Source organism: Oryctolagus cuniculus, chromosome 1 (genome assembly GCF_051225735.1).
Source record: "Oryctolagus cuniculus isolate XC-2025 breed Fujian yellow rabbit chromosome 1, ASM5122573v1, whole genome shotgun sequence".
Lineage (NCBI taxonomy): Eukaryota > Metazoa > Chordata > Mammalia > Lagomorpha > Leporidae > Oryctolagus > Oryctolagus cuniculus.
The window spans coordinates 196,201,413-196,215,059 of record NC_142867.1 but is presented as its reverse complement, the minus strand read 5'-3'; the positions used below and the strand labels follow the sequence as shown (position 1 = coordinate 196,215,059).

General features: G+C 42.3%; 1 pseudogene; it reads left to right on the top strand.

Annotated features, from left to right (window-relative positions):
• The first annotated feature begins 288 nt into the window (after positions 1-288).
• On the top strand, positions 289-1,390 carry LOC100352368 (uncharacterized; annotated as a pseudogene).
• Positions 1,391-13,647: the final 12,257 nt, after the last annotated feature.

Below are 13,647 nucleotides of genomic sequence, written 5' to 3'. Positions count from 1 at the left end.
TCCTTGGGCCTCTGCACCTGTGTAGGATACCTGGAAGAAGCTTCTGGATCCTGGCTTTGGATTGGCTCAGGTCTGGCTGTTGTGGCCTTTTGGGAAGTGAACCAGTGGAAGGAAGACTTTTCTCTCTGTCTCTCCCTCTCACTGTCTGTAACTCTACATCTCAAATAAATAAACTTTAAAAGAAAAAGAAGGAGGAGGAGGAGGAGGACATGTAGGGGCAAGCTCTCTTTCTGACCACTTCTCTGGCCTAGACTCCCTCAGCATCTGGCTTTGCACATAAGTGGCGCCATGATTAAGAAGGACAATCAGCTGTCCTATCTGGATCCAATAGCAATGGCCAGGTCAAGGGGTACAGTCCGCTCTTCAGGGCCAACAATCCAGGATTATCTGAATCTACCAAGACCTACCTGTGAAGAAGTAAAAGAGCAATTAGAAAAGAAAAAGAAAGTCTCCAAGGCTTTGAGTGAATTTTAAGAAAGAAAAAATGAATGGGAACTGAAAGAAAGATCTAGAAAAGCAAAGAGAAATTTTCATGTGGAATTCAAAGCAGAGCCAAAAAATAGACACAAGAACAAAGGAAAGAAGAAATCTGGTAGATGTTCATCTTCCTCATCAAACTCTCGTTCTTCCAGCAGTTCTCTGCATTCTGAAGATGAGAATAAGAAACAAGGTAAAAAGAGAAAGAAAAAGAATCATTCACAAAAGTTTTCCAAAAGCTCCATGTCAGAAACTGAATCAGACAGTAAGGATAATTTTTAAAAGAACTGGCAATCAAAGGCTGCAACTGAGAAAGAAAAGCACATTAAAAAAAGAAATAAAAGCACATTAGGGTTGATGCTGTGGTGCAGTGGGTTTAAGCTGCCATCTGCAGTGCTGGCATCCCACATAGGCGCTGGCTTGAGTCCTGGCTGCTCCACTTCTGATCCAGCTACCTGCTAATGTGTCTGGGAAAGTGGTGGAGGATGGCCCAAATGCTTGGGCTCCTGAACTCATGTGGAAGGCCTGGGGGAAGCTCCTGGCTCCAGCCTGACCCAGCCCTGGCCATTTAGCTATTTAGGGAGTGAACCAATGGATGGAAGATTCTCTCTCTCTCTCTCTCTCTCTCTCTGCAATTCTGACTTATAAGTAAATGTCTATAAAACAAATAAGGAAACTTTGGAAAATAAATTTTTAAAAGCATTTTAAAGGACTCAGCAAAGAAAGATGGATCCTGAAGATATGCCTTTATCATCTGAATCTTTGTCAGAATCAGATTATATTTAGGAGGTATGTGCAAAAAGAAGAAAAGCAGTAAATAGGTGACAAAGCAACAGAAAAAAGTGAAAAGCTTAAGAAACACAGTAAGAAGAAGAAAAAAAAGGCTAAAAGTTCAAGTCCTGGCTCACCATAACATTAAGAAAAATCAGGACCCCTTTTAAACAAAGTGCAATGTCTAAGGACATTTCAACTGTGAAAAGCATGGCATAGTTGCTAAAACACATGCGTTTTCCTGCTTTTAGAATTATTCCTAGACTATCCAGTAGCTACTCAGATGCTGCATGTGAAAAGGGCCATTAATTGTTGCCTGCTGCCTCAACACCTATTTTCTCTATTCCAATGTGTGTGATAACCCTGGGAGATACAACACTATGATCCAACTAGTGGTTCAGATATTTGAGAATAAGCTAGTCACTTTGGAAATATCTAATAACAAATCAACAGAAATTGAGCCTAGATATATCTTTACTATGTAATCAGAAATGACCAGAAGAAAACCAGTTTATTTGGGTGCAAAACACTTTGAATATGTTTTATCAGCATGCATTTTCCATGAACTTTTTGAAGATGCCTTGTAGGCATGGATTTCAATTTTTTTGCATCAAAATCACCTTATCTTTTAATTTCATTTTTCCACAAACATTTTGAAGAATCTTTGTGTAGATTTCTATATTTTCTCCCAATTCTTTGGTATAAAAAGTCATGAGCATTTGATAAGTTATCTCATGCATTATGCCTTAATTTCAAATAAGTTTAGACAAATCCAGTCTGTTGATGCTGGCTTAGAGGGTCCCTTGAATGGACAGTTCATTTTAAGGGGACATCTTGAATCCACTTGTTCTCTGTTTACTTTTTTTTTTTTTGACAGGCAGAGTGGACAGTGAGAGAGAGAGAGAGAAAGGTCTTCCTTTTGCCGTTGGTTCACTCTCCAATGGCCACTACGGCCGGTGTGCTGCGACCGGCGCACCGCGCTGATCCGAAGGCAAGAGCCAGGTGCTTATCCTGGTCTCCCATGGGGTGCAGGGCCCAAGCACCTGGGCCATCCTCCACTGTACTCCTGGGCCACAGCATAGAGCTGGACTGGAAGAGGAGTAACTGGGACAGAATCCGGCGCCCCAACCGGGACTAGAACCCAGTGTGCTGGCGCCACAGACGGAGGATTAGCCTATTGAGCTGTGGCGCCGGCCTCTCTGTTTACTTTTAAGAGAGCTTATTATGAAACACTCATGGAATCCCAAATGAGTGAAGAATGAATTAGAAATTTAGAAGGGTTTTTCTCCATGGTCATTCATGCTCTGCCAATTCATGAGCTGTTCTAATCATACAAACTCTGCACTCATAAGATCACAGAATTAAAGGTCAAGAAATCTGAATTTGAACCTCAGCTCTGCCTCTAACTAGCTAAAAAAATCTGATTGGCATGCTTTTACTTAAAGATTTATTTTTTATTTTTATTTTACTTTATTTGAAAGCGGGGGGAGGAGAGAGAGAGGGACAGAGACAGAGAGAAACTGAGAATGACTCAGTCATCCATTTGCTGGTTCACTCCCCAAAGGTGCAATAGCCAAGGCTGGGCCAGGCTGAAGCCAAGACCTTGGAACTCCATCTGTGTCTCCCACTTGGGTAGCAGTTGGGTTATCCACTGCTGCCTTCCCAAACACATTAGCAGGGAGCTGGATCAGAAGTGGAGCAGCTGGGACTCAAACTGGTGCCCCAGTTGGGACACTGGCATCACAAGTGGCAGCCTAACCAGCCCCTCTAACTGGCTCTTGACTTGGGTTAAGTAACTCACCTTGCTGACATTTGTTTCTTCTTGCTTCCTTGGCTACAGGTATTCTTATGCTATGGAAGTTCTTGTGGAGCCAGGTAAGTGGTCTTGTTGTACTCCTGCTCTGGGTGTATGAGTTGTTGTTACTGCATATGTTGTTATCATTTGGCAAGTTTTCAGAGTGTCAGAGACCCTAGAAATGTTTAAGACACACTCCCATCAGAAACAGTGAACAGTGTTGAAATCTTACCCTGTGCTTGACACTATGCTAAACAGTTTGTACACATTCTTGTTTGATCCTAATAGCAATCCTATAAAGTAGGAACTTTTCTATATGTTGTTTGTGGAAGACACTGAGGCAACTTAGAGAGAAATTTGTCAAGATTTCAAGTTAGTAAAAGGCAGGACCAAAACCCTAATGACTGATTTGGCTCAAAGCCAGGCTTCTGATCGCTAAGGCCTCTCTTGGGTGCTCCAGTTTCTTGGGTGGGGCTTAATCAGTCAAGGATCTAGGAGCCTGAGCAATGGAACAGATCAAAGTAGCCTGGCCAGAATGACATCTCAGGGATGCTAACCCACCCATGTGAATGAGCAACACTGTTTCTAGATCGGCTGATGATGTGACATAAAGGAAGAAGGGTTCTCTGAGTACTCATTTCTGACAAGCCCTTGAATGCGTGTTGCTTGCATAGAAGGCCAGTAGATCTTGTACTGATGTTTTTCTCTTCCAATTTTTTTTGACAGCCAGAGTGGACAGTGAGAGAGAGAGACAGAGAGAAAGGTCTTCTTTTTGCCGTTGGTTCACCCTCCAATGGCCACCACGGCCGGTGTGCTGCGACCGGCGCACCGCGCTGATCCGAAGGCAGGAGCCAGGTGCTTATCCTGGTCTCCCATGGGGTGCAGGGCCCAAGCACTTGGGCCATCCTCCACTGCACTCCCTGGCCACAGCAGAGAGCTGGCCTGGAAGAGGGGCAACTGGGACAGAATCCGGCACCCCCACCGGGACTAGAACCCGGTGTGCCAGCGCCGCAAGGCAGAGGATTAGCCTAGTGAGCCGCGGCGCCAGCTCTTCCAATTTTTAAAAATTCTTATTTCACATGAGTGGCCATTTATTTGAAAATATCTCCCGTGTTTTTGGTGAATATCAGAGGGTATAATTGGTTGTGCCACGTGGTCCCCCTTCCCTTGTGGAGGTAGCTGGTTTGTTGTGGCCACAAGATCTTCCAATGCAGGCAGGACTCTGAGGCTGTTCTTGTTGTTGTTGTTGCTGTTGTTTTTCTCCTTTAGGCTTTTAGTCAAATAACCAGAGCTGTGGACTGAATCTGAGCCACAGCACACTACAGGGGAATCTGTAAGACTCTGCTGGGAGCCCCCGACAAGGGATGTGTCTGCTCCCTGTTTCTTCCTAGTTCATACTGTTGCTGCTATGGGCTGACAAAGCAGGCCATAAATTACTTTTCAGTGTCTCTTGTTCCCAAGTAGCTGTTTGGGGAAGGAGCCTTTTGGAGTTGGAAGAAATGTTATTTTATATAGCCCTTTGGCTGTTGCTGTAAGGAAATTTTCAACCAACATGAGAAAGCCACTTCAAAGATTTTACTAGATAGGAATGGGTACCTAAGGATAATCAAAACTATAAAGTAACCAGGAGTAACCACTAACACTTAAGGGCAATTTTGCAGGAGCTTTGCATATTGTCTTAGTAAGCTGTTTCTCCAGTCTTGGGTGACAGATACTGACTGGTATTATCTTCACTATGCAGATGGTAGGAAGAGAATTTAAGAAACTCATGCGAAGTCACAAGTCCTCCCACTGAAAAAGCTAAATGAGAACCTGAGTCTTTCAGAATCTAGAGCCAGTGTCCTAGGCCACTGTGCAAAATACTTGCAAGTAATTAAAGATCATTTACTGGAGGACCCAGAAACTTGGCAACTTAGACTCATCTGTTTAGGGTGAGATTGGCATTTAAAATTTGCACTTCATAGATTTGTAGCACAGAAAAAAATTTAAGGCTGATAGTTAAATTATGAAAGGAGGAACATATTTGTATACTTCAAAAGTATTAATTTATAGACTTGGAACATTTCTAACTCCATCATTTGGGGCAAGTCCGATTGAGCATGTCCCAAATGGTACATTTCCTCCCTCTCTTATTCCAACTCTTATATTTAACAGGGATCATTTTTCAGTTAAATTTCAACACCTAAGAATAAATGTGTGTTAATTACAGAATTCAACCAATAGTATTAACTAGAACAAAAAAATACTAAAAGGGATAAAGTATTAAATTGTACATCAACAGTCAGGACAAGGGCTGATCAAGACATGTGCCAGGGGATTCCAGTACAATCCCATCAAGATTGCATGTACCAATGCCATCTCATTAGTCCAAGTGATCAATTTCAGTTCACAGTTGATCACACTGACAGGTCTAAGAGTCAAAGGGATCACATAAACAAGACTAGTGTCTGCTAATACTAACTGATAGAATAAAAAATGGAGAGAACGGGGATACACAGCAGACTCATAGAATGGCAGATGTCCTAAACAGCACTCTGGCCTCAGAATCAGCCCTTAAGCCATGCGGATCTGGCTGAAGAGCCCATGAGAGTATTTCAAGCATGGAAAGCCAAGACACTCTGGCAAAAACAAACAAACAAACAAACAAACAAACACCTAAATGAAAGATCTTTGTGAGTAAGATCCCAGTAGAAAGAATGGGCCATCAAAGGAGGAGGTATCTTTCTCTGAAGGGAGGAAAGAACTTCCACTTTGACTATGACCTTGTCTAAATAAGATCGAAGTCAGCGAACTCAAAGGCTTCCATAGCCTTGGAAACTCATGACTAGAGCCTAGGGTGATTTCTGACGCCATTAACAAGAGTGTCAAATTGTTAACAACAGGAGTCACTGTGTACTTACTCCTCATGTGGGATCTCTGTCCTTAATGTGTTGTCCAATATGAATTAATGCTATTAACTAGTACTGAAACAGTATTTTACACTTTATGTTCTGTGTGGGTGAAAACTGATGAAATCTTTACTTAATATATACTAAATTGATCTTCTGTATATAAAGATAATTGAAAATGAATCTTGATGTGAATGGAATGGGAGAGGGAGCGGGAGATGGGAGGAGTGTGGGTGGGAGGAAAGTTATGGAGGGGAAATAGCCATTGTAATCCATAAACTGTACTTTGGAAATTTATATTTACTAAATAAAAGCTTTTAAGAAAAGAAAAAACTATATGTGGATTTCAAAAATTTAAAAAAAATTATAGACTTGGAATAAAAAATATCCAGATAAGTAAGGATCTCAGAAGTAATACATCCCTCAGCACCACCTCACCCTCTCCCAGGTCACTTGTTGTCATTACTGATTCATTTAAATATTCCTTTTTGGGTGGTGCAGGATCCTCTTAGTTAACAAACCTTTAGGCCTTTAAGAGAGTCTACAACTTGGGGATTTTCCTCATTAAGTTTCTACTTCCCTCAACATTAGACTGAAATGGTGTGGATTGATTACTATTGATTCTCTACTTACTCCATTAGGGAATAAAATTTATGCAAAAGAAAAAATGCCTTAAATATCTCTACATGGAGAGTTGTACATTTAGTAATTCTACTTGTATACTGATTTTTTTCTTCTAACTTACTTCAATACAACTATGTTGTCCAACAAGGTAACCACAGGCTAAATGAGGCTGTTGAGCACTTAAAATGTTACCAGTTCTAACTGGGAATTGCTGTAAGTTTAAAATACACACTAGATTTCTTAAAAATGTTATTTATTTATTTGAGAGGGAGAGAAGGAGGGAGGGGGAGAGAGAGAGAGAGACAGAGACAGAGAGACAGAAAGAAAGTCTTCCTCCTGCTGGTTCACTCTTCAATGACTTCAACAGGCAGCTGGAGCTGTGCTGATTCGAAGCCAGGAGCTAGGAGTTTCTTCCAGGTCTCCCACATGAGTGCAGGGGACCAAGGACTTGAGCCATCTTCTGCTACCTTCTCAGGCCATTTACAGAGAACTGGATCAGAAGAGGAGCAGCCAGGACATGAACTGGTGCCCAGATGGGATGTTGGTGCCACAGGTGGAGGCTTAGCCTAGTATGCCACAGTGCCGGCTCCTACACACTAGATTTTGAAGACTTAGGGAAAAAAGAGAATGTAACGTATCTCGTTAGTAATTTTTTATATTGATTATATGTTGAAATAATATTTTGGATGAGTTGAATTGATGTTTATTAGTTTAAAATTCCATCTATTTTTAGGTAGTTGCTAGAAACTCGAAAGAAATGTGTGACTCACATATTTCTATTGGACAGCATTAAGCAAGACTATAGATAGATTAAATATTACAGAAGTTATAAATAGGAAAGTTGATCAAATTTCTACCTTGGAAGATCTTAAGAGAACATTTATTAATCATCCCAAGTGTGCCAGATATTGCCTCAACTTACAGAAATACAAATTGCCTTCACTTAAGTTTCATGACTTTGATATTGCATAGTAAGTAGAAGCTTAACATGTCAGCATTGGCAGTCATTTGAGCCAGTCACCTCTCTCAGTTCTTTGCTTGTTGTATTTTATGAAGAAATGTAGTCACTGGAAAAAGCTACCAAGAATGGAGGTAAGGGGAAAAGAGGGCACAATTCTGCAAGGGAATTAGGAGATGGTTGTGCAATTTCCATTTAAGGGTGATAAAAATGAAGGCCTCGTGTCATTAACTCAAGGTGCACTCTCTGGCAGACCCTTGGCAAGAGGTGTAATGTCTGCTTAAGTGGGTCACAGACTGGGCATTCATTTCCATTCATAGGGCTTGTTTCATTTTCTGAGGTCTTGGTTAGCTCCAAGGTGGTGTTTTAAATAGTTGTGAAGGTGTCCTTGGAAGTAGTCAAAGTTTGCAGACGAAAGTTTCCAGAGTGGTCATTATTAACTTCCTTTGTCAGGATTTCTCCACCCTCTGATGACACTTCAGCAGAATCCAAGCTTCTCCCCTGGAATCCAACCAGCAAGCTGTTATCAGAATTCTCCAGCCACTCCTGGCTACCATTGCCAGTGAGCTGGAAAAAAATGTGCAGGAGTAAATGCCAGCCTTGCTGAGTCAGGTAACTTCTTCAACCCCCAGCTGACTGGTTCTTAGTGTGAGTGTGTCCGTGGGACGGCAAGAGGCATAGTCAGTCCAGACCCAGCTCCATCTGATCTGCCAGCCAAGGAAGAGCGCTGTCCAGGGTACTGAAATGCTCTAACTACATGCAAGGGAGAGCCAACAGGGTCAGGCTCTATGCTGGCGGCAGGTGTGGTTATTGGCTTACTGAATTCTAGGTTCTTTTGGTGTAGTTAGATTGTAGATGAAAGAAACAGTAAACACGGAGAGCTCTCCAAGCCTGTGCTGCTGGGAATCTTGTCTTTTCAGTTCAGATCTGGACGAAGTGAAGGTGGGTATCCAGGTTGAATACTCCCCAAAGCAACTCTGTTTTGGAAGTTTAATTAAAATAGCACGAACTTTGGAGTCAAAAAACATAGGGTTGAGAAATGATTCTGTAAAATAAGAGCCCAGCTGGTGCCATGCCTCAATAGGCTAATCCTCCACCCGTGGTGCCAGCACACCGGGTTCTAGTCCCGGTCGGGGCGCCGGATTCTGTCCAGCTCTCTGCTGTGACCCAGGGAGTGCAGTGGAGGATGGCCCAAGTGCTTGGGCCCTGCACCCACATGGGAGACCAGGAGAAGCACCTGGCTCCTGGCTTCGGATCAGCGTGGTGTGCCGACCACAGCATGCCAGCCACAGCATGCCAGCTGCAGCGGCTATTGAGGGGTGAACCGACGGCAAAGGAAGACCTTTCTCTCTGTCTCTCTCTCTCTCTCACTGTCTACTCTGCCTGTCCAAAAAAAAAAAAGATAAGAGCCATGTAATCATGGCCAAATCACTTAGCCCTACAAGCTTAAATTTCTACCTGTAAAATGGGCACTAAACCCTTCTTTTCTAGAGGTCGTGAAAGTCAGCTGAAAGGCATATGTAAAAACACCTGACATCCTGTACAAAGAATACAATGATATTTTCCTCACTCCCTTAGTGTAAAGATTTCATATAAATAAGTATCTTGAGGGCAAATTTCAAATTTTGATAAGTGCTTGCCCTAACTTATATTTTTAACTACTCCATTTTGGAGTTTCTGATGAAGAAGAGGAGAAAGAGGAGGACTTCTCTTTTTATTTTATTTTATTTTATTTATTTATTTATTGACAGGCAGAGTGGACAGCGAGAGAGAGAGAGACAGAGAGAAAAGTCCTCCTTTTTACCGTTGGTTCACCCTCCAATGGCCACTGCGGCCAGTGCACTACGGCCAGCGCACCACACTGATTCGAAGCCAGGAGCCAGGAGCTTCTCCTGGTCTCCCATGTGGGTGCAGGGCCATCCTCCACTTCCTTCCCGGGCCACAGCAGAGAGCTGGACTGGAAGAGGAGCAACCAGGACAGAACCCAGCACCCCGACCAGGACTAGACCCCGGGGTGCCGGCACCGCAGGCGGAGGATTAGCCTAGTGAGCCGCGGCGCCGGCCAGGACTTACCTTTTAATGAACACCTACCCAAAGCTTGATTCCCTAAAATCAACATAATATCCCCATAAGATAGGTATTATTATCTTTATTTTACAGATAAGGAATGAGGGACTGGTGTTGTGGTACAACTGGTTGTGCTGCCACTTGTGAGACTGACATCCCACATCAGAGTGCTGGTTCAAGTCCCAGATGCTCCACCTCCAGTCTAGCTTCCTGTTGAAGCATCCTGGTAGGCAGGGGATGATGGCTCAAGTGCTTAGGTCCCTGCTACCCATGTTGGAGCCCATATGGAGTGCTGAGCTCCTGGTTTTGGCCTGGCCCACTCCAAAGTGGTGGTGGTGGGCATTTTGGGGGTGAATCAGTGGTTGGAAGAATTCTGTCTCTCCCTCTCTCTTGGATGCTCTGCCTTTCAAATAAAAATAAGTAAATATTTGTTATAAAGATTGAATGGCTTGGCTGGTGCCGTGGCTCAATAGGCTAATCCTCTGCCTGCGGTGCCGGCACCCCGGGTTCTAGTCCCGTTCGGGGCACTGGGTTCTGTCCCGGTTGCCCCTCTTCCAGGCCAGCCCTCTGCTGTGGCCTGGGAGTGCAGTGGAGGATGGCCCAAGTGCTTGGGCCCTGCACCCGCATGTGAGACTAGGAGAAACTCCTGGCTCCTGGCTTCGGATCAGCGCGGTGTGCCCGCCGCAGCGCGCTGGCCGCGGCGGCCATTGGGGGTGGGTAAACCAATGGAAAAAGGAAGACGTTTCTCTCTCTCTCTCGCTGTCCACTCTGCCTGTCAAAAAAAATGCCTAAGGTTATGAAACCAGATATTAGAAGGTCTAGGATTTAAAATCTGTTGTGGGGCTTAACAGCAGGTTAAGCCACTGCTTGTGATGCCTGCATCCCATATTGCAGCACTGATTCAGGTCCCCACTGCTCCACTTCTGATAGATCTTTCTGCTAATGTGCCTAGGAAGACAGCAGAAGATGGTCCAAGTGCAAGGGCCCCTGCCACCTCTGTGGGAGATGAGGATGGGGTTCCTGACTCCCACCTTCAGTATGCCCCAGCCTGGATGCTGTGGCCATTTGGGAAGTGATCCAGTGGATGGAAGATCTTTCTCTCTCCCTCTCTCTCCTTCTCACTCTCTTTTTTTCATAGGGAGGGAGGGAGGAAGGGAAGGAGGGAGGGAAAGAGAGAAAGATTTTAAAAATCAAATGGGACTACCTTTAACACCATCATTCTTAACCTCTGTGTGATACTGTGTCCGTGTTATGAATTCACCTTATTTATTGCTAAACCCAGATGCCCATCAACTAATGCATGGATAAAGAAAATGTGGCTTATTTACATGACAGAATACTACTCAGCCATTACAGAGAATGAATTCCTGTCTTTTGCAACAAAATGATACAACTGATGATCATTATGCTTAGTGAAATAAGCCAGACCCAAGAAGACAAATATATGCTTTTTTCTGATTTGTGGTAGCTAATAAATAGACGACCAAAAAACCCTGAATGAGTAAGAGTGGAATTGACATGAGTTGATTATTGTTTGTAACCCTTGGCTATACTCCTGTGGAACAGTGGTCTTTCTGCTTTTCCTTATTGAACAATATATTTAGTGGAATATTAAGTCTGTGATTATAAAGTAAATTTAAAGTATGTTATCAAAAATTAAAAAAAAAAACAAAGGGAAGGAAGGAGGAGGTAGGGAAGTATGGTTATATTCTTAGAATTATATCTTTGAAAAACAACCAAAAATTTTTCTGTGTATAGATGTATCAAATGTATCACAAATGTTCTTTGAAAAGGAACCATTGCCAGTTTAGAATAACCTAATCTAAGATATTTAAACATAATTATCTCATTTCAATAAAAGTTTAATTCAAAAGACAATGAGGAAGTAATTTTTATAAATGAAAATTGAATTCTCCATTCTATGTGGAAATTACAGCATAAGTGCTTTCTATGTAGAAAAGAAGATAAATTATGTTCAAATCGAAGACTGAAAGAACTAATTATAAGTATATTAGAAATAATGGTAGTACTTAAGGTTTTATTATTAACATTTCATTATTTATGAAAGTGATTTAGAATTTGTAGCCATACAAGCTTCTTTGTATTCTTTTAAAATTCCAAATGGAATTATTCCTGTTTCCAGATGACTTGATCTATGTAGAGAGAAACTTGAAGACTCTACAAGACTGTTAGAACTGCTAAACAAATTCAGTAAGGTTGTAGGGTACAAAATCATTATATAACCAGTTGCATTTTTATGCAATGTAATGAACTCGGTGAAAAAGAAATTATAAGAGCAATCCTATTCACAATAGCCACAAAAATATACTTTGGAATAAATCTAATCAAGGATGTCAAAAGCCTCCACAGTGAAAATTACAAAGTACTGATGAAAGAAATTGAGGAGTGAGTGTTGTGGTACAGTGGGTTAAGCAGGAGTTTGTTAAATTGACATCCCATATCGGGGTGCCTGTTAGAGTCCTGGATGCTCCGTCTCTAATCCAGCTTCCTGCTAATGCATCCTGGCAGGCAGTGGATGATGGTACAAGTGCTGGGTCCCTGATACCCACTTGGGTATCCTGGATGGTGTTCATGGCTCCTGGCTTAGGCCTGGCAGATACACAGTAATGAAAATACAAAAAGTCAAATACGAAGAGACTATTTTAAATGCAGCCAAAGGAGAAGAGATTATCAACAAAGGAGCAATAATCTGTCCACTGCTGATCTCGCAACGGTTAAAATGGAAGAGAGAGGTCAGTGGATAGGTAACTTCAAGGTAATTGAAGAAATAAAACCTGCAAATCCAAAACTCTTTACACAGAGAACCTATCTCTTTATAACAAACTATGCAAATAATAAAAAGGATCAATGACAAATTGGCAAAATATTTTGAACTAATATTATAGCACAAGGATAAATATCACAAAAATGTTAAATGTCTCTGAAAATAGGTAAGAAAAAAACTAATAATCTTTGAAAAATGAACAGTAGGTATTAACAAGATCACAAGAAAAAAAAGCAAATGGCTCTCATTTGAAAATATTCTCCATTTAACTCATGGCAAGAAAAATGCAAATGAAAACTACAGTGAGATACTATAGCATACTATGAGACTGTAAAAAATCCAAACATCTGACAACATATGATACTGGTTTGGGAAAGCAGTCTGACTCATGCATTGCTGCTGGAAATGAAAAATGGTACAACTGCTTTAGAGTAGAAGTTGGCGAAAACTCACAGAATTACATCTATGCTTTTGACTCAGTAGTCCCTCTTGTAGGGGTCCATCCCAAATGTTCACTGACAAAAAATTCAACAGGATGCATGCACAAGACTTCATTTAAATGCCTGGCAACTACTGGTACAGCCACCCAAGTGAGTACTCTGCAGCTATAAAAAATAAAGTGTGATGGGAAGACATTAGAAGGTGACATTTCATGGTACATTTTAATGACTGTGACTTCCCTAGAGGGATGAGACTGGAAATGGGCAGCAATAGTAAAAGGAAACCAATAAAAGGCTATGCAGGAAATGATGTGGCATGAAGAGGGAGAGATTTGGATGCACTGAACACTTACTTTTGAGGCAATGCCTGTAGTCCTAGAAAAATGAAGGAGGTGTTAAGAACATTGGCCAGGCTTCCAAAACGAAGCACATGGGAAGCTGTTTTGTGTGCTTCCCTGGTAGGAGAACCCCTGAAAGAATACATGGGGTTGAGGGCTGCTGAGATTTCAAAATGTCACATTTGTGGTGCCTGTAGAACAGCTATGTAAAGATGTCAAGCAGGTGGTAGTTGAACACAGGCTTGGTGCGCCAAAGAGATGTCTCAGATGGCACTTAACTTCACAGTGGTGGAAGAAATGCTTAGAAAGAGATATCTGTAGTCTGGAGGAGAAGACACTCAGGGCTGAATCTGAAGTAACTCTGACATTTAGGGTTCAAGTATGAGGGGAGGAGATAGCGAAGGGCATTGAGAGGGAATCTCCAGAGGAGTGGAGGAGAGTCAGGAGCCTGGAGTAGGTGAAGCACGGGGAAGGCTGTGGGAAGGCGGGGTGTTGAATGCTAAG